Raw genomic sequence first — 24,851 nt, 5'->3', positions numbered from 1 at the left:
TGCTGTCACTTTCCATCCGTAGCAAAGCTTCCTTGTCTTGTGGAGGCAGAGCTGTTAAATATCTCTTAGTCACTAGCCCCAACCTTTTTTTTGTTGTTGTTGTTTGTTTGTTTTTCTTTTCAAAATATTATCTGGCACCTTCCCTTAAAGGACATCAAGGGCTCTGGAGGAAATATTTTCAAATGATCCTTTATATAAGTTCCATCACAAAAGCCCGGCACCTACCTCTGTCAAGCCTTGGCTGCTCAGTCCGCACGGGCTGGATGTGAAAAAAGATCCCGGTATGATGGCTTCTCTAAATTTACCAGAAAGAAAGGACCTGGGATGCTTGTCCTTTAAGTGTCTCTAAACATGGTTTGCATAGCTGGATCTCAGCTTATCTGTGCCTTTCGGCTTTCGCTTCCATACATGGATCTGTTCCCAACAGTAACTCCAAGCTGTCGAAAAGAAGCTATCTGGCAGCTCTCCGCTTCATCCAACACATGGATGATAAAAATACACATATAGCGATTCTTCCAGCTAGGCCCATTTCCCACCCCATGATCCTGCCACTATGCTTTTTTTTTTTTTTTTTTTTTTCCAAAACACTTTTGAGATTGGCATTTCTACTCTCCAAATATTTAGATCATAACCAATTTTTACCTGATTCTCACATAAAGCTTTTAGGGTATGGGTTCACCTAGCTTTATGAAAACTGAGAGACAATTATGGTTCCTTACTAGAGTCTTCATCCTTAAAGATTCTAGTGATAGCATGCATATGGGACCTGTGAAATGTTTAATGAATGAATTTATAAACGAATGACTGAACAGATGAATAGCACTGTGAATGAATAAATACATACTTTACATATTTATTTAATTGGGAATAGTGATTAACATTTTGGATTATTTGTCTTCAAGGAAAAGATAGCAGAGGGTAAAAGTTATCAATATCTCTAAGAGAGAAGAAGCCGTTATTTTAAACAGCTTCTCATGTAGGGTATTGTGGCAGTTCCCATTAAGCTACTTTCTAGAACATGGTTTAAGATTTATAATATTTTTTAAAAGTTAAAGAATGTAAATATGAATAGAATTCTAATTGTTACATTTGTTAATTGTCAAGGATAGTTTAAATGACAGATATCTGTGACTTAAATGTTAGGTGGAGGATAAATACTGCTTTGCATAGTGGAGAGGTACTCCCTTAGGGGGTTGCTGAAGCTCTGCTTAACACCCCAGTTCTTTAGAAATTTAGCTTCTCATTTTTAACATTTATTTCTCTAATTTTTTCCAACTTGTTAATCTTGTGGAACAAGAGGTCAAAATATAGAGAGAAAGAGAAGAGAGAGAATTTCAAAATAATAATTTTCCATTGATTTTTTTTTTTTCCGAAACCATGTTAAAACCCTTGTAAGTTCTTCTGTTTGAAGAAGCAAAAATAAATCAGAGGCATACATACAGACATAACTCATTTTGGTGTGGCAGAAATGAAATGAGTTTTCTTAAAATATTCAGGGGGGATAAAAGGAGGGAATAGTCAAAGCCAGGCTGGCAAAATGATCATTGTTGCAGGTGGTTGATAGGTACATAGGGGTTCATTATATTATCCTCTCTATTTATAGGTATATGCTTAAATTTGTATTAAAAATTGAAGGAAAAGAGAGAAAAGAGAACAACAAACAGGTATGTGAAAAAAAGACACAAAGTACAAAACGGATGTATTAATGGCAAATGTGAGGATTCCTAGATTTGAGTAATTTCCCTGCCAAAGCATTTGGGTCAGAACAAGAAGGGATGAGATTGTGTTTTTTTAATTCAAAATATTCTGACATTCCAACCTCCTTGCTACCTTCGATTATTCTATGTAATAATAATTTCTATCTAGTGAAAATTAAGATATGATATTTAAAAAGCCAACCTAATACAGCTCAGTTCTAGACATGGTAGATGGGTTCTTACCCAGGAGTCATTCAATACCCTCTCTTCCCTTACTTTTTCTACTTTAGAAGTTCAAAAGCAAAACCCCTTTTCCTATTGTCCCTCGCACCTAGAGATGACCAGGTAGCAGAATATTGTCCAAACAGATATCAACAGGAGTTCCCTGAGAGGGACTTCAGGAAAGCTCATATTTGTTTAAAAAAAAAAAAAAAAAAAAAGGCTCAGCTTTTGCCCCTCCTGTTCCTGCACCCCTTCCACCTCTTTCTTTCCCAGAGAGTAAACTTGAAGCCTGAAATTGCAGCACTCATTTGCTCATTTGGTGACCAGGAGTGGGCAAACACAAGGACAAAGGCCTACAAAGTAAGGTAAATGGAGCAGATGGAAAGAACTGCAGTTCTTGCCAGTATTATTGAGTCACTACAGCGACACTAAATTGCCCCTCTAAACTTTTTGTCATGTGAGAAAAATAAAACGATAATTAATACAAAAAGTAGATTCTACATTATGAACTCAGGAACCAAAAAGCTCTGCTCTGGATCTGACTCTGTTACTTACTACCTGAGTGACATTGATCATGACATAGAGTTCTATTCCCTCCTTGTTACTCAAGAGAACAGTTGACTTCTTTAGCCAAGAGTTATCCTATGAAATAATGCATGTAATATATCTTCATACGTGGTAAGAGGGTACATCAATGGAAGATGTTGCTTATTTAATATGCCAGGTGATTGATACATAGGACACACAGTGACTCCACAGTTAAATATAGCAGTGCTCAGGAGTCTGCTTTCTGTTCAAAGAAGAATTTGCAGACACTTTCTTTGACTGGCTTAATTTCAAACTTCTTGGTAATTCTGTTCTGAAGTTAGGAACTTCCAAGATAGGGGACGTTTGTGTTTGTGTATTCCAAAATGTATTTGCCCATGTTGGGTTGGCCAGATTGAGTTGGCATGTTCTTGGTGAGGTATACAGTGGAAGGGGGCCAGTTTCCTGCTTCACCTAGGCTAGGCTTTCCTTTTTCCTAGAAAAATGAGAGGCTCAGGAAAGCAGCCATGCTCACCACTATACCACCATCACCACCAAGGAGGCTCAGGAGATTCATTCCCAAATCTGGAGGATGCTGTGGGGTTCATGTGCGGGAAAAGATCTCCTGATAAAGAGGTTAAAGGCCTATCATATCTCCAAAGAAAGAGGTTAAATGATTTGTGAGCTTGGTAAATGTGGAAGTCAGGATTTAATGTATTGACATTGATTTGCTTAACTCTGTGGGGAAGGATATAGTCATCTGGGCAAGCTATTTTGCTGTGGGTTACAGGATGATTCTTTCAATGAAATAGTCTCCACCTCCTCCTAAAAGTATGTATGCCACTGTACATGTACCCCACCTTTGTCTGCTGGAAGAACATATCCTCAGTTTTTTAAGATTCAGCTAAGTGTCTCTTCCTTTCTGAAATCTTTACTGACTTCACCATTATGTATTCTGAAGTATATATAGCATATTGTTGTACATTCGCCCCTGTCTCCTCTTTGCATTTGGGCATTAGACGGTGAGCACCAAAGGACAGGGGCTCTGTATTATTTGCTTTTGTATCATCGGTATCCATTATAGTATCTGTCCTATAGAAAACAAACCTTAAGATTGTTGAATAACTAAATTCATTGCTAAGTGAACGAAAAATGGGATTGAAAAATGGGTAAATGGTTGTATCTCTCAACTAGTGACCATTAGCCTGGCAGTTTTTCCTGTTGTATAAGGCTCAAGAATCTCAAGCACCCCACTTCCCTGTGGGTAAAGACTGTCAACTAAAAGGAGACAGAAAACAGAGTGTGACAAAATATTTGTATCATTCTAATTTAACTGAGCAGATTATCTAAGGTTTCCAGTTATCCAAGGTAGAAGACCATTATATTAGGAAAGATCATTTAGAGTGGATATCTGACTCAGATTTTTAGTATGAAAGAGAAGGGCAAGGATTGTAATCTTTTAAAAGATTACAAATATTCAATCCTTGGTAATACAATGTTTTTATTCCTTTGTCTAAGAATATGGGGGACTCTTTGATGAAAGACTTGTTAAAACATACAGCAAGTTTTGAAAGAATTTGAAGGTGAATAAATAAAGAAATATTTATTCCCTCTTTTAGGATTAAAAGCAATTATATTTAACCAACAAGGAAAAAAATTCAGCTAAAAAATTCCCATGCATATTTTTCTTTTTGAATTTAATTTCTACTAATATTATGACTTAGAGGATATCCAGGATAAAGGTAACCTATCATCAGGGCTCTCTTTCAGGGCAGAAAGAGAACATATAAAGACTAGAAATGAAAAAAAAATGAAATTAAACAAGGCTTCTACTTAATCTCTGGATTCTTTCACTTAGCATAGTGTTTTCAAAGTTCATTCATTTGTATCATGCATCAGTACTTCATTCCTCTTTGTGGCTGAATACAATCTCATTGTATAGATGTACCTTGTATTATTTGTCCATTCATCTGTTCATGAATATCTGAGTAGCTTCTGCCTGTTAACTGCTATGAATAGTGGTGCTAAAAACATCCATGTACAAGTTTTTGTGTGGACATATATTTTTATTTCTTTGGGTATATACCTAGGAGTGGAAATGTTGGGTTATATGGAATCTCTGTGTTTAAATCATTTGAGAAACTGTCAGATTATTTTCCAAAGGAGCTGCACCATTTTATACTCACATTAGCAGTGTAGGAGGTTCAATTTCTCCACATACTCACCAACACTTTTGTTATCTGACTTTTTGATACTTGCTATCCTAGTGCCTTTGAAGTGGCATCTGATTGTGCTTTTGATTTGCATTTCTTTTGTGACTAATAATGTTGAGTAGTTTTTTTAATGGCTCATTAGTCATGTGTACGTTTTTCTTAGTGAAATGTCTATTAAGATCCTTAGCCGATTTTTAATCAGGTTATTTGTCTTTTTATGATTGAGTCCTAAGTGTTTTTTGTATAGTCTTGATAGAACACCCTTATCAGATATGTGATTTACAAATACTTTTTTCCACTCTGTGGATTAGTTTTTCACTTTCTTCATGCTGGCCTTTGCAGAACAAAAGTTTTTATTTTTATTTTTATTTTTTCTTGTAGCCATTGCAATTTTGGTGAAGTTCAGTTTAATCTATTATTTCTTTTGCTCATGCTTTTGGTATCATATCCAAAAATCTGTTGCCAAAGCTAAGGAAGGTCATAAATATTTACTCCTATGTTTTCTTCTAAGAGTTTAATGATTTTAGCACTTATATTTAGGTCTCTAATCCATTTGGGGTTAGTTTTTGTGTATGATATGAGATAGGAATCCAACTTCATTCTGCACATGAATAACTAGCTGTCCCAATGCCATTAGTTGAAGACTATTCATTTCTCCATTTAATAAACTTGCTACCCTTGTTGAAAATCAATAGAACACAGATGCAGGGGTTTATTTCTTGATGCTGAATTTATTTCTGGATGTTTATTTCTGGAATGGAATTCTGAATGGACGTCTATTCCTTTGATCTGCGGGTCTACCCTTATGCCAGTAGCATATTGTTTTGATTACCGTGGCTTTGTAGTAAATTTTGAAACCAGGAACTATGAGTCCTTCAACTTGGTTCGGTTTCAATATTTGTTGGCTATTTGGGGTTATTTGAAATTTAATATGAGTTTTAGAACCAGGTTGTCAACTTCTAAATAGTATCTATGTTGAATCTGTAGATGATTTTAGGGAATAATCTTAACAATGTTAACTCTTTTGATCTATGAATATGAGGTCTTCTCCCATTATTTAGATCTTCTTTAATTTCTTAATACATTGTATTTTTCAGAATATAGGTTTTGCACTTCTTTTATTAAATTTATTCCCTGGTATTTTATTCTTTTTGATGTCGTTATGAATGGAATTTTCTTAATTTCATAATTTAGATCGTTTGCTGCAAGTGTAAAGAAGTAAAAACTATTTTTGTGTATTGATCTTGTATTCTGCAACTTTAATAAATTCATTTACTAGTACTAATAGTTTTAGGTGGATTTCTTAGGATTTTCTATACATAAAATCATGTCATCTTCAAATAGTCCTAATGTTACTTCTTCCTATCCAATCTTGATGTCTTTTATTTCTTCTTTTTTTTTTGTGCTAATTGGCCTATGTAGAACCTCCAGTGCAATGCTGAATACAAGTGGTAAAACAGACATCCTTATTTTGTTCCCGAACTTAGGGAGAAAGCATCCAGTTTTTCACCAGTAAATTTAATATTAGCTGTGAGGTTTTCTTATCTGTCATTATTATTTTGAGGATATTTCCTTTTATTCCTAGTTTGTTGAGATTTATTTTTTGTCTTCTTTTTTTTAAAATCATAAAAATGTGTTGAATTTTGTCAAATGCTGTTTTAGCATCCATTGGGGTGGACGTTTTTTTTTTTTGATATGGTAGTATATATTAATTGATTTTTAGATGTTAAACCAAACTTGCATTTCTGGGATATATTCAACTTGGTCAGGGTGCATAATTATCTTTATATATTGCTGGGTTCAGTTTGCCAATGTGTTAATGATGATTTTTGTGTACATATTCATAAATATGTTGGTCTGTAGTTTTCTTGTGATTTTGTTGTCTGTTTTTGTATCAAGGTAAAACAGGCTTCGTGAAATACATTGGGAAGTCTTCTCAGCATATTAATTGTAAGAGTTTGTAAATAATTTCTATTGATTCTTTTTTAAATGCTTGCTAGAATTCATCCATGAAGCAATATGGACTTTGGCTTTTTCTTAATGGGTAGGTTTTGAATACTGAATTAATATTTTAATTTGTTGTAGGTTTATTCACATTGTTTATTTCTTCTTGAGTCAGTTTAGGTACTTTGTATCTTTCTAGGAATCTGTCCACTTCATATAAATTATCTAACTTGTTTGCATATAATTGTTTACAGTATTTGTTTTAATACTTTTTATTTCTGTAAAGTCTGTAATAATGTCCCATCTTTCATTTCTCAATCTTGCAATTTGAGTCCTCTCTTTTTGTCTTACTCAATCTAGCTAAGCATTTATCAATGTATGCTTATAGTCATGATATCTCCTCCACTATAATTATAAAATGCCTTTCTTTATCTCTAGCAACAATTTCTGGTTTAGTCTATTTGGTCTAAGTTTTTAAAACCACTTCGGCTTTCCTACAGTTGCTGTTTGCAAGATATGTCATTTCCATCATTTTACTTGTAGCCTATTTGTGTCTTTGAACCTAAGTATATCTTCTTTTCTAAACATACACATGGATAGTGTTTTCTTTATTAAAAAAATCCAGCCTGACACTCTGCTTTCTGGTTGAATTAATTCACAGACATTTAATGTTTTTATTCATGTATTCGAATTCATATCTTACATTTTACTTTTGTTTTCTATATGTCTGTTGTCTTTTTTGATTCTCAATTCCTCTCTATGGTTTTCTTTTGCTTTAAGTGAGCATTTTCTAATGTTGCATATTAATTTCTTTAATAATTTTTTCACTATATTTTTGACTTAATTTGTAGTGGTTACTCTAGAATATACTATATACATCTTAACTGATCAAAATTAGCCTTAAACTAACCTAATTCCAGTGATATATAGCTTTATTTCATTTTCCTCTTTTTTGTGGTGGTGTTCTATGTATTACATCTATTAATATTACAAACCTCAAAATACATTTCTATAATTATTATTCTACCATATGTAGTCATTTTCTTAGCCCATTGCAGCTTTACTCTCCCTACCTCCTTGGTACTATTATCAGCAAATATATTATGCATATATTACAAAAAGGATGTTACATATATTAAAAAAAGTTTTTACAATTTCGCTTAAATCCATCAGGAGAAGAAAGGAAAATATGCATTTATAGTGTCTTTTATACTTGCATAATTACTTTTACTGGTACTCTTTGTTTGTGTGACTCCACATTGCAATCTGGTGTCAATTGCTTTTAGCCTGAAGAATTTCTTTTAGTAATACTTAGCAGGTGAATTTGCTAGAAATACATTTCCTCACCTTCTGTTTATCTGATAAAGTCTTTATTTTGCCTTATTTTTTAAAAGCAGCACACTGTTTTTCTCTTATTGCTTTGAAGAGTTATCATTATCTTTCACTTTTAGCATTTTTACGTGATATGTCTGTGAGTCTCTTTGTGTTTACCCTACTTGAAGTTTGTTGTAATTATTGTCAATAAATGTAAGAAGTTTCAGTCACTGTATCTTTAAATATGTTTTTCTCCTTTCTCTCTTTTATTCTGATCATCCCATTATATGTATATTGGTACACTTAATGGTATTCCGTATTTCTCTGAGCATCTATTCATTTTTCCTCATTCTTTTTTCTGTCTGTTCTTCAGCTTGCCTAACTTCTATCAATCTATTTTTAAGTTCACTAATTCTTTTTCCAGTTCAAATCTAATATTACTTCTAATAAATGTTTTATTTCAGTTATTATAGTTTTCTGCTCCAGAATTTTCATTTGGCTCATTTTAATGATTTGTTTGATATTTGTTTTGACCTCAGGAGCATTCCTTCAAGTTGTCAGATTGTCTGGTTTTCTCCTGCAAACTAGTTGGCCTACAAACTAGGCTGTATCTTTATCAGATCATAAAACTCTTCCCAATATTTTTTCACTGCAACCTTCTCTGTTCTTGAGATTATCCTTTGGCTTCAACTTCTTCACGTTTTGTTGAAAATAAAGTCAGCCATTTTGGGAAGAATTTAGAGTTACTTTGTGGCCTATTTCTCCTACTAGGCAAAATCTCTGGGTTAAGGCCCTAGAACTGAGAATTGGGACACTGACAAGATTCTCTTTGAGTGACTTTCTTGTTTCAGCAACTGAGAACTTGATGCAGGGAGGGAGAGCTGCGCAGCCTGAGGTCACTTTAGCTGTCCAGTTGTAGAACAATTATCACTTCAAGTTCTGGGGCAAGGGCTATAAGGATCTCAGTATTCCCAACAGGCAGACTGTATATTCCATGAGTGGGGATTGAGCAGAGAAAGGGAACTGCTATTCTTGTCTGTGTTTACCCAGGTCTTAGCCTCAGCAATAGGCACTTGGAGGTAGGATGAGAAACACTGAAGTACTGCTCCTCCTGAGAAGAAATTCCTCTAGATGGAGAGTGGGAATGGTAGAATCCCTGTATTCTTGGCTCCAGAAGTCTGGAATGGAGGCTCTACCCTGCTGAGCTGGGTAGGGAGAGAGATGGGACTTGCTTTGTTCAAGTACCACGGACTTGCCTTTCTTACTGAATGTTTAGAAATTTCTTTGAATTGATGTTTCTTCATTTGCTGTCTGCCTTTAGCACAATTTTCAAGGGGCCTTTAAAAACATAATTTTTATCAGTTTCATTGGAGTCAGTGGAGCTCCAAATACTGTCATGCCAGAAGTTGGTCTTTAGCCTAAACTTCTTTTATAACCCATAGCAGGTTTTATATACGGTGTGATCTCCTCAAGGCATAAAAAATGTATTAGATCTTAATGCCTAGGGTAGTCCTTGGTATGCATTAGATAATCAATTAAATTTTGTTGAGTTACATTTAAATAAAGCATAATCACGTCCTTATTTTTACATTTTGAAGTCTTCAGAGTGGTTGCATTTTTGCTGTTTAATTTTGTCACCAAATCTTATTTTCATTTACAAATTAGAATACAGAGTCAGAGACGTAAAATGATTTACCTATGAATGCATGGTAAGTCAGCGAATTTTTCAAAAGACAGCATACTCATTTTTTCCCATAGCTGTTAACTTTTCCTTTTTCCCCATTTATCTTAAAGATAAGTCATGAGTTAGAGAAATCTGTTTCATAAACAGCAGAAATATTAGTACTTGCTGTAAGTATCAAGGCCTGAAATTTGATCTTCCCAGTCCAAAAATTATAAGGGATGTTTTCTATGGCTCTCAACACATCTGGTGCATAGGTAAAAGCTGTACATCCCTAAAACTGGAAGCAAGAAGCTTTTCATTAAAGAGTTTGCTAAGCTAAGCATATATTTTCTCTGTCCACTAACATATTTCTACAAATTTTACTTGTCTATATTGTTCCAAAAAAGCTTGGAGAATATAACTAAAGGGAGTTGCAACCAGGAATCCCTCTCAATACAGGGAAAATGATGAAAGTATTAGTTGACAAAGCCAATCTAACTAAGGATTTATTTTGGCCAAAACTGACTATTTGTCTACCTTACAAGTGAAGTGAAATGACGAATCAAACTGGAGGCCACTATTTTCAGCAAAACAATCAATGCAGAAACAAGAAGTCAAATGCTGCGTATTATCACTTGTAAGTGAGAGCTGAAAAATGTGTATGCATGAATATAGAATGTGGAATAATAGACACTGGAGATTTGGAAGGGTGGGAGGGTTGGAAGGGGTGGGAGATGAGAAATTACTTGATGGTTACAATGTAATTATTCAGGTGATGTGATGCACTAAAAGCCCAGGCTTCACTACTATGTGATTTATTCATGTAAGAAAACTACACATGTACTCCTTAAATTCGTACAAATAAAAAAAAAAAAAAGGAAAAAGGAAGCAAACAAACAAAAAATAAAACTGAACTAAAAAGGCATGCATGGTCAGACCCCAGTGTTGTTCTTGGGATCACCTGGGGAAATAATGCAGCAATTATCATATCAGCCTTCATACTTACAATGGACAACTAATTTTTAAGAATTATCCTATTTCCAGGATAAAGTACACATCTTTGCCAGTTTAAGCCTCCAAAGACATGCTTTTATCAAGCACCTTCAGCTATCCAGACTATAGGGTTATATCATCTTCTCAATTTTTGCTGTCATTCTTATTTTTGGAAATTTCCACATCGTTGTTGGTAGTATTCCATTATACGGGATATACCATAGTCTGTTTAACCATTCACCTACAGAAGAACATCTGAGTTGTTTTCAGTGTCTAGCTATCACAAATAAAAGTACTGTGGACATTTGTGTAAGGTTTTTATGTGAACATAAACTTTTCATTTCTCTAGGACAAATGTCCAGCATTATGGTTGCTGGGTCATATGGCGGCAGTATGTTTAATACTTTAAGAAACTTCCTGTCTTCTAGAGTGCCTATATAATTTTACATTCCAACCAGAACATATGATTGATTCAGTTTTTCTATAACCTTGTAATCATTTGGTTACAAGCTATTCTGGTTAGTGTATATCTCATTGTGGTTTTAATTTGCATTCTTCCAGTGGCTAATAATGATCAATTTTTTATGTGCTTATTTGCCATATGCTCTTTGATCAAATGTCAATGTTTTTCACCTGTATTTTAATTAGATTTTTTAAACTGTTGATTTTGAGTTTTTAGATATCAGTCCTTTGAAAGGTATATTACTTGCAAATATTTTCTCCTGTCTATAGATTACCTTTTTATTTATTAAAGAGTCTTTTGGCTGGGCATGGTGGCTCACACCTGTAATCCCAGCACTTTGGGAGGCTGAGGCGGGCGGATCACGAGGTCAGGAGATCGAGACCATCCTGGCTAACACGGTGAAACCCCATCTCTAGATAAAATACAAAAAAAAAAAAAAAAAAATTAGCCGGGCGTGGTGACAGGCACCTGTAGTCCCAGCTCCTCAGGAGGCTGAGGCAGGAGAATGGTGTGAACCCGGGAGGCAGAGCTTACAGTGAGCTGAGATGGTGCCACTGCACTCCAGCCTGGGCGACAGAATGAGACTCCGTCTCAAAAAAAGTCTTTCACAGAGGATCCGTTTTAAATTTTGATAAAAATTCATCAATTTTTATCATTTATGGATTATATTTGGTGTTTAGTTAAGAAAAACTTTCGCCTAGGTCTAAACCCTGAAGATTGTTCTTATTTTTTTCTAAAATTTTTATATTGTTATATTTTACATTTAAGTTTATGGTCTATTTTGAGTTATTTTTTTGCAGAAGTTGTGAGACTTAGGGTGAATTAGCTTCAAAATATTAATTGGAGGTGTTACATCTTCTTCTGTTTTATGACAGAGATTGTGTAGAATCGGTGTGAATTTTTCTTTAAGCGTTTTGTTGAATTTTCCAGTGAAACCATCTGTGCTTCGAGATGGTTTGGGGGAGGAATTTTAAAACTATATATTCAACTTTATTAGTAGTTATAGAGTTATTCAAGTAATCTGTTTTGTGTCAGTTGAGTTGTGGTAATTTGTGTTTTTCAAGGAATTGATTCTCTTTGTCGGTGGTATTTTTAAGTCCTATCTCTTTGCTGATGTTATATCTAGTTATTCTATCAGTTTTTGAGAGGGGTGTTGAAGTCTCCAACTGTAATTGTTGATTTGTCTGTTTCTTCTTTCAATTCTAAGAGTGAGTCTTGGCTTTTTGTACTTTGGTGTTCTATTGTTAGACGTATACACATTTAGAATTGCAATATTTTCTTGGTTGATTGACCCTTGCCATTCTCTGTCTCTGCTGCTTTGCTTTGAAGTCTATTGCATCTGAAATAATTATAGCCACACTTGCTTTTTTTTTTTTTGACTAATGCTTGCATGATGTGTATTTTTCCCTCATTTCTTTTAACTTTCCTATATTGTTGCATTTGAAGTGAGTTTCTTGTAGAAGGAACATGTCTTTTAATCACCTCTGCCCATCTCTGGATTTTGATTGATGTGTTTAGGACATTTACCCCCTTAAAGCAGGTATTAATATGCTAGAGTTGAGTTTCTCTTTTTTTGTTGTTTTCTCTTTGTTTTCTTTTTCATTTACTGTTTTTTTCTGCTTTCCTTTACATTTATGAAACTTTCTAAAAATTCCATTTTTATTTATCTTTAATGTTTTGAATGTATTTATTTTAGATGTTATTATATATTATATATAGATAACTTATAACAGTTTACTAGTGTCATCGTTTTATTTGTTTGAGTGAAATTTGGAAGCTCTACCTTTCTTTATATCTTTTTACACTCCCACATTTATATTACAAATATCTTAAGTATTTTTTTCTACATAGATTTAAAATAATACCAGTTTTATAATTTTTATTTCAACTATCAAACATAATTATAAAACAGAAGAGGAGAATAAAATTGTATTGAATTTACTTGTAGTTTTATTTACCATGTTCTTCCCTCTTTCCTGATATTTGAACATTCCTTTAAGAAAAAAAAAACTATTTCCTTTCTGTTTAAAGAACGTCATTTAGCTGGTCTTTTAGGAGACGTCTACCAGCAAGCATTGCCTCTGTTTGTTTGTTTGTTTTAGTCTACTAATGTATTGATTTCCTGTTCATTTCTGAAAGATATTTTCACTAGGTATCACTAGTGAAATTATTTCCTGTATCACTTTAAAAATTATCTGCCACTTCTTTCTATCTTCCATAATTTCTAGTGAGAAATCCACTGTCATTCAAGTTTTTTTCCTTGGAAAGAAAAGTGCTATTTCTTTCTCACAACTGTTGAGATTTTTTTCTTTTCCTTTAGTTTTCAGAAGTTTTACTATGTAGCTTTGTATTGTGTGTGAGAGACTATCCTGTTTGGGATTCATTCAGCTTCTTGAATTGTAGATTTACATCTTTTGTCAAAGTTGGGCAGTTTTTGGCCATTATTTCTTCTATTTCTAATTTCTCAGCATCATCCTTTTTCTCCTCTCCTTCTGAGTCGTCAGTGACCCAAAGTCAGATTATAGTTCCACATGTCCATGAGGGTATACTGTTTTCCAGTCTATTTTCTCTTTGTTGTGTAAATTTGGTAATTTTTATATTTTTCTTCTGATTACTTTCTAATTTACTAATTTTTCCTCTGCCTCCTCCATTCTGCTGTTGAGCTCATCCATTGAGCTTCTTATATTACAATATTTTTCAACTCTAAACTTTTCATTTGTCTTCTTTATATCTTTTATATTTTTGCTGAGACTTTGCATGGTTTAATTGGTTTCAAGCGTGTTTGTAATTTTTCATTGAAATGTTTTCATAATGGTGGCATTAGATTTTTTGTCGATTATCCTAATATATTTGTCTTCTCATTGCTTGCATCTTGGATTGTCTTTTCTTTACTCAGAGATCTTCCTAGTTCTTGATATGACAAGTGATTTTTGACAGAAATATGGACAGTTTGAGCTTTATATTATAACACTGAATCTCACATAAATCTCTCTTTTAACTTGATTCCTCTGACACGATGCTGGTGGGGATGGGGAATTGCTGACTAATTATTACCAAGTGGGAGTAAATGACAAGGTTCCCTACTAGACTTCCATTGACACCAGAGGAATGGGTCTTCATTACCGCTGCTTGTAGGTAAGAGAGTTGGCTCTCAATAGGCCTCTACTGATACTCCCTACCGGGAGAAGTTATAGTGACTCATTGTACTAAATGTTTCTCCTATGGTGTCCATGACACCATGAGGGAGAAGTAACACCATTACCATTGGGTAATGGTGAAAGTTCTGCCTCTCTCTATGGCTCCACAATTACCCTAGTGAGGAGAAGTAGGGATGCCTCATACTACTTGACAGGTATGTAAGTTCATGCTCTCCAAGTGGTCTGTCTCCATTGACCCTCACTGGGACATGAGATGGTTACAGCTGGTGACTGTGAAGGTCCCAACTCCCTACTCAGTCTTCTCTGGCAGCACCTTGGTAGATGTTATGGGACCTGTCATGACAGACTGGGGACAATGAAAGTCTAAGTGTTCTACTTGGCCTTTGTTGGCATTTGTTGAGGTGCTAGTTAGCTGAAGTAAGAAGTTATTGTGTTAAATTTTTCTATCTTTCCACTCAATTCCTTTATTTGTCCTTTGACCAAAGTGAGCAGACTTGTGTTAGGGCTTTTTCTCTTTTTTTCTTCTTATCTCTGGCTTTAAGTTTGGGATATATGATGTGAAGAGAACAGAAGGGAACTCATTATCACGTCATTTATGGGTTTTAAGACCCCCTTACTAGCCCGCTTTCTTCTCTCTATTTCTCAGAGTTTTATGTTCATTTTTGTGTAGTGTCTTGGGTTTTTAGTTGTACTTAGTGTGAGAAATAGGGAAAAGTATGTCTATTCCATCTTTTTGGAAGGAGAAGTTTCAACCACCTATGTCTTCATAAGTATTTACTCATTTTTCTACCAAAAAGTACACTGTAAAACAAGTGGTGTTTGCCCTATGGCTGGGGGAATCAAACGCCTCATCTGTTTAGTTAGCATTAGGTTTGACAAATACTTCCAGGAAGAAGACAAATGAGAAAATAAAACAAAACAAACAATCAAAATAGATTGCAACTTTAAAGGATGATATATAAATTTGAGCATAATAGGTGCTATTTAGAAATTTAAGTTAAAAATTATTTACAAGCTTTTTGGCTTTTTAAAATCATGTTGTGCTATGTTTTGGTTTTCAATCCAGGGGTTAAGAAAATATTGAGAATCCTGGCACTGTGGCATGCACCTGTAGTCCCAGTTACTTAAGAGGCTGAGGTAGGAGGATCACTTGAACCTAGGTATTGGAGAACAGCCTTGGCAATATAGTGAGACCTTGTCTCAAAAAAAATAAATAAATAAAAAATTAAAAATATGAGAATTCCTGGACATAGCTGTAGATTTTGTGTCAAGTCAGAAAGATTGTGGAAGCATCAATATTATAACCAACCCTATGATACTTATAATTTAATAGACCTTGGGATTTGGTAATCATTTCCACTGGAATGATTTTATTAATTACCTTAAATTTATTATTAAATATTATTATTTATTATTTTTATTAATTACCTTAACATTTTATTAATTACCTTGAACTAATTAAAGTTTCAATAAAATATTTTAATGCTCACATTTTTGTATGCTAACATTCAAGGTTGAATTCCACAGAAAGTTAAGAATTGTCAGTTTACTTCAATTATCTCCTTAGATAACATTTTTTGTTAAATGTGGCCAAATCTATGTCATTATTTAAAAATAGTTAATCTACAAATTACAGGTCCACACTTTCTTATGGCTTTCTTCTAAAAAATATAGGCCTGTACTTTCAATTTTAATATCTGACTTGAAGATCAACTAGGTGTCAGGTACAAAACTCAACATCTATTCTAGCTTCTTTTCTATTTTTTTCTCTGCCCTTCTTATTTCATTAATTTTCATGATCACAACTACAATGAATAAGCTTTGAAGTTTTAAATCTCTGTTTCTCTTTACTACACTCTTCCTTGTGTACTCTACAGTTCTGAGTGTATTTGACCTTTTCTCCAGGAACTACTGCAGTGGTCTCAAGTAAAACAAATCCTAATCTAAACTTCTTAGCTCTCTCCCAATCAAACCATTTATCATTGTATTATTGATTCATTCATTACAAATGGTGGTACCACTCTTTTCAGTCTCTCAAACTGGAAACTTCAGTGACATTCATTCATTCTCTACCCACTAAACATTTAAGTCACCACAAATTCCTTAAGCTCATTACAAATATCTCTTGAATCCAGTAGAATTTTTTTTTCCAACACTGTTCCCATGATGTCCATTGTCTCTTTCTTGGAAAGAGCTTCTGCTCTGATTTTTCCAATATATCCCAAATGAATCCCATATAGGCTTTTTTTCCCATTCATCTCCATATATTTTCCTATTCATTCCAAATGAATCCTATATAAGTTCATTTTCCACTTGAGTTACATTTCTAATGTATGAATTCATAATGACATCATCATCAACAATAGTAAATCTCCACATTTATTGTTCTCCTAAAAACATTTCGATCAAGGTTAAATTTCCTCTGCATTGATGTACCATCCAGTTACGTTTCTTTATAGTAGAATGATGTATAATCCTTTGGGTATATACCCAGTATTGGATTACTGAGTCAAATGGTATTTCTGGTTCTAGAACCTTGAGGAACCACACTAGCTTCCACAATGACTGAACTAATTTACATTCCCACCAACAGTATAAAAGCGTTCCTATTTCTCCACATCCTCTCCAGTATCTGTTGTTTCCTGACTTTTTAATGATTGCCATTCTAACTGGTATGAGATGCTATCTCATCATGGTTTTGATTTGTATTTCTTTAATGACCAGTGATGATGAGCTTTTTTTCATATGGTTGTTGGCCACAAAAATGTCTTCTTTTGAGAATTGACTGTTCATATTCTCTGCCCACTTTTTGATGTTTTTTTTGTTTTTGTTTCTTATGAATTTGTTTAAATTACTTGTAGATTCTGGATATTACTCCTTTGTCAGATGGATAGATTGCAAACATTTTCTCCCATTCTGTAGGTTGCCTGTTCACTTTGATGATAGCAAAGATTTGGAACCATACTAAATGCCCAACAATGATAGACTGGATAAAGAAAATGTGGCATATATACACTACGGAAAACTATGCAGCCACAAAAAAGGATTAGTTCATGCTCTTTGCAGGGAAAGGGATGAAGCTGGAAACCATCATTCTCAGCAAACTAACACAGAAACAGAAAACCAAACACCACATGTTTTCACTCATAAGTCGAGTTGAACAATGAGAACACATGGATACAGGGAGGGAAACATCACACACCGGGACCTGTTGGGAGTGGGGGGTAAGAGGAGGGATAGCATTAGGAGAAATACCTAATGTAGATGATGGGTTGATAGGTGCAGCAAATCACCATGGCATGTGTATACATATGTAACAAACCTGCAGGTTCTGCATATGTATCCCAGAACTTAAAGTATAATAAAAAAAAAATAAAAGAAAGGCTCTATATGACAGCTTAAGGGGATTAGAATTTACCAGAGCCAATGGGGAGCCAGAAAGTTTTTTCAAACCAGTAAGTGAGAAATTTGAGGTAGGAGGGGGCTTGCTGTTGTTATTGATACTAATTTGTGATTTAGTCAATATTTTGGTTACTTTACTGTTAACCATCATTGTCTCTCTTTTCTCTAATGGAAAAATAAACCACTAGCCTTGTAAGACTGTAGTTTTCATTGATGTATTGAAAGATTTCTTTTCCTAAATCCAGCTAGGTTTTAATAGTCAAGATAGCTGTCATATTTTCCCTTAACAATGTCTCTTTATGTTAATTTATTCTCCATTTTGATTGTTACTATTCTATTTCAGGCCCTTATCACCTTACATCCAAATAGCTGCAGAAAGAGAGAGAAGAAGAAAGGAAGTAAAAATGAAGGAAGGAGGACTGGGACTGTGTTCAGATGCCCTCCCTAGAGCAATTAAATCAGAATTTCAGAGAAATGGTCAAGGTATTCACAATTTTTCTAGGTGCCACCAGGGTTGAGAGCCATTGCCTTTTTGGTCCCTTTTAATTAGATTAATTTTACCTCTAAACCTTAACATCAAAACTCAATTAACCTTTTTAAAATGCAACTTTCAGTGCATGTTTTACTCCTAAATTTCCTCAGCCAGAGACTGTAGATAATATACCATTTTTTTTCTTTCATTATCTTTCATGGGAAAGACAGCTCTATTGACAAAACTGTATTAATTTAATCTAGTTCTAAGGCTGGTACTTTCCTGACTTGGCTCATTCTCTTAAAAATCTAAGCATGCTGTAGAGAGTAGGCTTCTCCTGCCTCTGGTGTCTACAGTGAATATTTATGGAGATAAACTTCCAAAATTTTCTTTGATTCTTCTTCTGACTTTCAATTTTCCCTCATGTCAACCTATGTGCTTTTCTATCTGACCTTTCTCCTTCAGATTGACTGAATGACATTTAATCACATCTTCCTCTTTTCTGTGAGGTCTCCACAGATTGATGGCTACATAACCATAGCCCTAATTTTGCAGGGCTACACAAACACCCTCATCTGTATACTGCTCTTATAGACAACCCCAAAGCAAGGGTACCTGAAAATAGTCAAGAAAGATTCCAGGCATGGAGCTAGGGACAAGGCACAAAATGGCAAATGAAGCATCATTTCGTTTATATATTAACATGAGTGGGTCTAAAATGTAGCTTCTTTGTGTATGTGAGATTGTGATCTCGTCTTCCATGACTGCGTGCCATGATTCTAACAACATGTATCATCCTCCAATACCTGCATTCATTTTTAGGAAAACAAGTTTTATTTTATCCCAGTGGCATACTAGCTAGTGAAACTCTGAAGTCATTTTCTTCTACTCTATGATTAAGCACTGAGGTGTCTGGAAGGAAGTGGAACCCTTCAACTTTGCTGGTATTCTTAGATGGAAGCTTTACACATTTAAAACACTAAGCTTCTCAGTCCACTGACTGGTGCTACTTGGATCACCAGTCCTTGGTGAGATCCAGTCCTATATCCTAACACTGGGCATTATGTTTTTTTCTGCATCCTATCCTATTTAGATTGGGCATCCTTTAAACTGGGATCTTGCTATGTTCCCTGTTACTTGTTATTCTTCAACTCTCTGTTGTGGAGGAGCAGACAATTATGCCTCTTATTATTATTTTAATTCTGTAATAAGCCCAGTGGTATAAATATATTCTCCAACTCTGTGGCTTGCTTTTTCACTCTATTGATGATGTCACTGATTTTTTCCCTAGTGCTTTGAATAGCATCTGTAAATCTTGTGGGTCTCATTTTAGATGTAAAGTTCTCAGAAGAACCTTCTTAGATTATTTAGGATTGTGTCAATGAAGCATTTTAAGCAAGGGCATAATATGAGATTTACATTTTTAGAGGATCATTCATGCTGTTGTCTTAATGATAGATATAGGAGAAAAGTTAGCATTCTATTGAACAATTCTGAAGATATCTTGGTTGATTATGGCTTAAGATCATGGCAGCAGAGGTAAAAAGAAGTCCTTAGATCCTAGATATATTTAATGAAGAAATTTGAGAGTTGATGAATTAAATGTAAGAGATTGAGAGAGGGTGGTTATATGCTTACCCCATAGATTTCTAGTTTCAGTAAGTATTTGGATAGATAATACAATACAATCACATGTATGACTAGGACTGAGTACACAATAGGATCTTGGCTCACTGCAACCTCTGCCTCCTGGGTTCAAGCAATTCTCCTGGCTCAGCCTCCAGAGGAGCTGGGATTACAGGGCATGTGCCACCATGCCCAGCTAATTTTTTTTTTTGTATTTTTAGTAGAGACGGGGTTTCACCATGTTGGAGAGGCTGGTCTTGAACTCCTGACTTTGTGATCCACCCACCTTGGCCTCCCAAAGTGCTGGGATTATAGGCATAAGTCACTGAGCCCAGTCAACAGTAGGTTTTTAATATAATATTTATTTGAATAAGTGAGTGAATGGATGGATGAATAAACCATTTCTGATCAGAAGAATAAATGAAGATTTCATGGGGTAATTTCATTGTTTTGAATAAGATTTCTAGGTCTTGAAGCAGGGGTAGGATTTAGACAGGTATGGATCCAGTAACAAATACAAATGCCCTGAATTCTTGAGTGAATGAATGGTAAAAGGGAATGCAGAGGGGCCGGGCGCAGTGGCTCACTCCTGTAATCCCAGCACTGTGAGGCCGAGGTGGGCGGATCACAAGGTCAGATTGAGATTATCCTAGTTAACATGGTGAAACCCCGTCTCTACTGAAAATACAAAATATTAGCCAGGCATGGTGGCGGGAGCCTGTAGTCCCAGCTCTTTGGGAGGCGAGGCAGGAGAATGGTGTGAACCTAGGAGGTGGAGCTCGCAGTAAACTGAGATCACGCCACCGTGCTCGAGCCTGGGCGACAGAGCGAGACTCCGTCTTAGCCTAAAATTTCCTTAAGCTGATAAGGAACTTCAGCAAAGTCTCAGGATACAAAATCAATGTGCAAAAATCCCAAGCATTCTTATACACTAATAACAGACAAACAGAGAGCCAAATCAGGAATGAACTCCCATTCATAATTGCTTCAAAGAGAATAAAATACTTAGGAATCCAACTTACAAGGGATGTAAAGGATCTCTTCAAGGAGAACTACAAACCACTGCTCAATGAAATAAAAGAGGACACAAACAAATGGAAGAACATACCATGCTCATGGATAGGAAGAATCAATATTGTGAAAATGGCCATACTGCCCAAGCTAATTTATAGATTCAATGTCATCCCCATTAAGCTACCAATGACTTTCTTCACAGAATTGGAGAAACTACTTTAAAGTTCATATGGAACCAAAAAAGAGCCCACACTGCCAACACAATCCTAAGTCTAAAGAACAAAGCTGGAGGCATCATGCTACCTGACTTCAAGCTATACTACAAGGCTACAGTAACCAAAACAGCACGGTACTGGTACCAAAACAGAGATATAGACCAATGGAACAGAACAGAGCCCTCAGAAATAATACCACACATCTACAATCATCTGATAGTTGACAAACCTGACAAAAACAAGAAATGGGGAAAGGATTCCCTATTTAATAAATGGTGCTGGGAAAACTGGCTAGCCAGAGGTAGAAAGCTGAAACTGGATCCCTTCCTTACACCTTATACAAAAATTAATTCAAGATGGATTTGAGACTTAAATGTTAGACCTAAAACCATAAAAACCCTAGAAGAAAACCTAGGCAATAACATTCAGGACATAGGCATGGGCATTTAGACTTGATGTCTAAAACACCAAAAACAATGGCAACAAAAGTCAAAATTGACAAATGAGATCTAATTAAACTAAAGGGCTTCTGCACAGCAAAAGAAACTACCATCAGAGTGAACAGGCAACCTACAGAATGGGATAAAATTTTTGCAATCTACTCATCTGACAGGGTTAATATCCAGAACCTACAAAGAACTCAAACAAGTTTATAAGAAAAAACAACACCTCAAAAGGTGGGCAAAGGATATGAACAGACACTTCTCAAAAGAAGACATTTATGCAGCCAACAGACACATGAAAAAATGCTCATCATCACTGACCATCAGATAAATGCAAATCAAAACCACAATGAGATACCATCTCACACCAGTTAGAATGGCGATCATTAAAAAGTCAGGAAACAACAGGTGCTGGAGAGGATGTGGAGAAACAGAAACATTTTTACACTGTTGGTGGGACTGTAAACTAGTTCAACCATTGTGGAAGACAGTACGGCGATTCCTCGAGGATCTAGAACTAGAAATACCATTTGACCGAGCGATCTCATTACTGGGTATATACCCAAAGGATTGTAAATCATGCTGCTATAAAGACACATGCACATGTATGTTTATTGCGGCACTATTCACAATAGCAAAAACTTGGAACCAACCCAAATGTCCATCAGTGACAGACTGGATTAAGAAAATGTGGCACATATACACCATGGAATACTATGCAGCCATAAAAAGGGCTGAGTTCATGTCCTTTGTAGGGACATGGATGCAGCTGGAAACCATCATTCTCAGCAAACTATCACAAGAACAGAAAACCAAATACCACATGTTCTCACTCATAGGTGGGAATTGAACAATGAGAACACTCAGACACAGGAAGGTGAACATCACACACCGGGGCCTGTTGTGGGGTGGGGAGAAGGGGGAGATTTAGCATTAGGAGATATACCTAATGTAAACAATGAGTTAATGGGTACAGCACACCAACATGGCACATGTATACATATGTAACAAACCTGCACATTGTGCACATGTACTCTAGAACATAAAGTATTATGATAATAATAAAAGACATGTCAACTAAAAAAAAAAGGGGGAATACAGAAATTCCATGTGGACAGAAGAGTTTGAGTAATAGCCACGAAGCAACATGGTACAGAATCTGTTTGGCAATTGTGAAGAGTTTACTTTGGCTGAAGCCTGGGGTAATGGAAGGGAGTGGTATAAAACCAAAGTGCCCAGGTAGCAAGCTCAGCACTTTGACTTTGGGTGTGTTAAATGAAGGGGTTGTGACATTATCAAGATTGCTGTTTTCTATAAGATTTAATTTTCCTGGTTGATGAGATCTGATGATGATAGAATACTGGAGTAATCATAAAGTCACATGTTAGCAGAGACAAGTAGTCTGTTGAGTTCTCACTTGGCACTCTCTGGAAGAAAATACCTAACAGTTTTGTTTTTCCTAAAGGGACATCTTACTTTCCAAGTTAGCTACTCAATCTAATATGAAACATACTAGACAAGAAGGAAGAGAAAGAGAGATATAGTGGTGTGTAATCGCTGGTCAGAATGAAGTGCTCAGGTTTCAGATAGTCATGCTTATACGATCACTTGCATTTTAAATTCTGCCCAAAGCATTGGAAACTGGAATCATTGTAGTTACCATAAGAGATAGCATCCAGGAGTCTCTTAAATAATTCTAATAGCCTTAAATAACAGGAACATTTAATTCATGTATTGTTGGTATTGTTAAAACATTTGATAATATGCATTATGTATTTTTGTATTTCAGATTAAATGATCAAGTCATTATTGTGGATTTAGCTCTAAGTGACCTGGCAGAAACCATGGAGATGATCTTGGTCAACTCACCTGAGTTTTAAATTTCCTCACAGAGTTTAATTTTGCCCTTTTGTGTCATGGTAAATGAGAGGCTCTCTTGCCTCCACTTTGTTCCAAACTCATGTCCCATGATCTGCAAGAAATATTTTCTCTTTATTTGCAAGGATATTGCTCAAGCTTCTATTTATGAGCCCCTGAACAATAGAATAGACAGCCCTACTGAGACTCTTTTGCCTTTGTGTGGTACAAAGGGACCTCCCTCTAGGAGAAGACAAAAAGAATTTAAGTCTATAACTCATTTAAAAAAATCAAAACAAAGCAAACAAAACAGAAAAACCCCAGCGTTCAATTATTTCTGCTCTCTATTGGAACTGGAGATCCTCCCTTTTAACTGAATTACCATATTCCTGAGCTCAGGAACTGCAGCTATTGTGAAATTTATAATCTGTTTATAGTACCCAACATAGTATTCTTATTCTTAAATAAGTTCCTAAATATTTGTGAAATGATATTTCCCTTAATTCATTCATATTGTGCAGTTAATGAGATTATTTGTCATTGGATATTGACTATAAAAATCAGTGCTGAAAGCCTTTACTAATTATTTATACTAATGTATCATTTAATGTTTATTCTAGCTTCCTATGCAGACAGCCTAGTTAGGTCTGATTGTGTCCATGGGCCTATCTCTATAGAACAGGCAGAGACATTCATGCTAAATAAAATACAATGAAGAAAAGTAATTTTTTTGCATGTTAGTTCTTTGTTTTGCATTTTGTTTCATTGAGTTGTAATGGAAAGAGCTTGAAGAGATGAGCTAAAAAAAGGTAGGCAATTTAAAGATATTTTGATTGGAACTGTTGGGCAAGTGAGTGGAGAGAAAATGTTGGAACACCTGAGCATTCTCTCTCAGTGGCCTAGTAGAATTCCAGGGAACATTTTGTTCTGAGGGTGATTTAAAGACACTGATAAATAAGGAGACATCCTGTTAAGTTAGTTAAAGTTAGACTGAATAAGAGAGGTTAGTTTGGTACTAATTTGGGATAGTTGGGTAGTGATGGTGAGCCCGATAAGGCAGGGTAGCTCTCAGTACTCACTCAGCCATTGGTACCAAAGGAAAATCAAAGGCTGCAAAAATGCCATGTTATTAAACATGTTTTAGGAGCTAAGCAGGTCTGGAGACTCATCACAGCCACCTGAGCCCATAAAGTATTAAACATGACATCTATGCTATTTATCAACACAGGAAAAAGTACAAATGGTTTCTTTAAAAAATGCACAGACATTACATGGAGACATATATTTTTCCAAACCAGTGCTTATCTTGAGATAGTTTAGAACTGTCAACAAACTACTTTAATGAGGCTGCTTTCTGAGGGAAAACAAGCTCAGTAAATCACTCTGTTTTTCTTTGTTTTTTTCATCCCGCATGTAAAATTTTAACCACATTTGACAGAGGAAGTGAATCTCTGGGCCAAAATACTCGACAATTTTCTTATCCACAGATAGAGGTAAATGGCAACTATAGCTCATCAGTGACAGCATTAGTCATTGTGATTTGTTTTTAACTTGTTACAGAGTGAAATAACACTGGTAAGTTCTGGAAGGTGTTTCATAGTGTTCCAAAATGTGTCATCCCTGTGCATAT

At 35.3% G+C, this 24,851-nt stretch overlaps 1 protein-coding gene and 1 long non-coding RNA gene across 23 annotated transcripts in view; one reads left to right on the top strand and one right to left on the bottom strand.

Moving 5' to 3' along the window:
• Positions 1 to 24,851, bottom strand: part of SLC8A1 (solute carrier family 8 member A1) — a 493,745-nt gene that overhangs the window by 392,729 nt on the left and 76,165 nt on the right. Inside the window, exon 1 of one of the 3 annotated variants that reach the window (XM_015112192.3) lies at positions 226 to 374. The gene's annotated coding sequence lies outside the window, so the exon portion shown is untranslated. 3 annotated transcript variants of the gene reach the window in all.
• LOC144333787 (uncharacterized) overlaps positions 1 to 24,851 on the top strand; it is a 63,655-nt gene that overhangs the window by 213 nt on the left and 38,591 nt on the right. For 11 of the 20 annotated variants that reach the window (XR_013402832.1, XR_013402826.1, XR_013402827.1 and 8 more), the window contains exons 2-4: positions 1,604 to 1,664; positions 17,938 to 18,077; positions 23,154 to 24,714. This is a non-coding gene — a long non-coding RNA (uncharacterized LOC144333787). Of the gene's footprint in view, positions 1 to 1,603; positions 1,665 to 17,937; positions 18,078 to 19,913; positions 20,034 to 23,153; positions 24,715 to 24,851 lie in introns of all 20 variants that reach the window. The other 9 variants (XR_013402818.1, XR_013402831.1, XR_013402834.1 and 6 more) reach the window with 4 other exon arrangements.

The sequence above is a fragment of the Macaca mulatta genome, chromosome 13 (assembly GCF_049350105.2).
Source record: "Macaca mulatta isolate MMU2019108-1 chromosome 13, T2T-MMU8v2.0, whole genome shotgun sequence".
Lineage (NCBI taxonomy): Eukaryota > Metazoa > Chordata > Mammalia > Primates > Cercopithecidae > Macaca > Macaca mulatta.
Note: the sequence above shows the minus strand (reverse complement) of the source record. Positions and strands in the feature narration are given on the sequence as shown.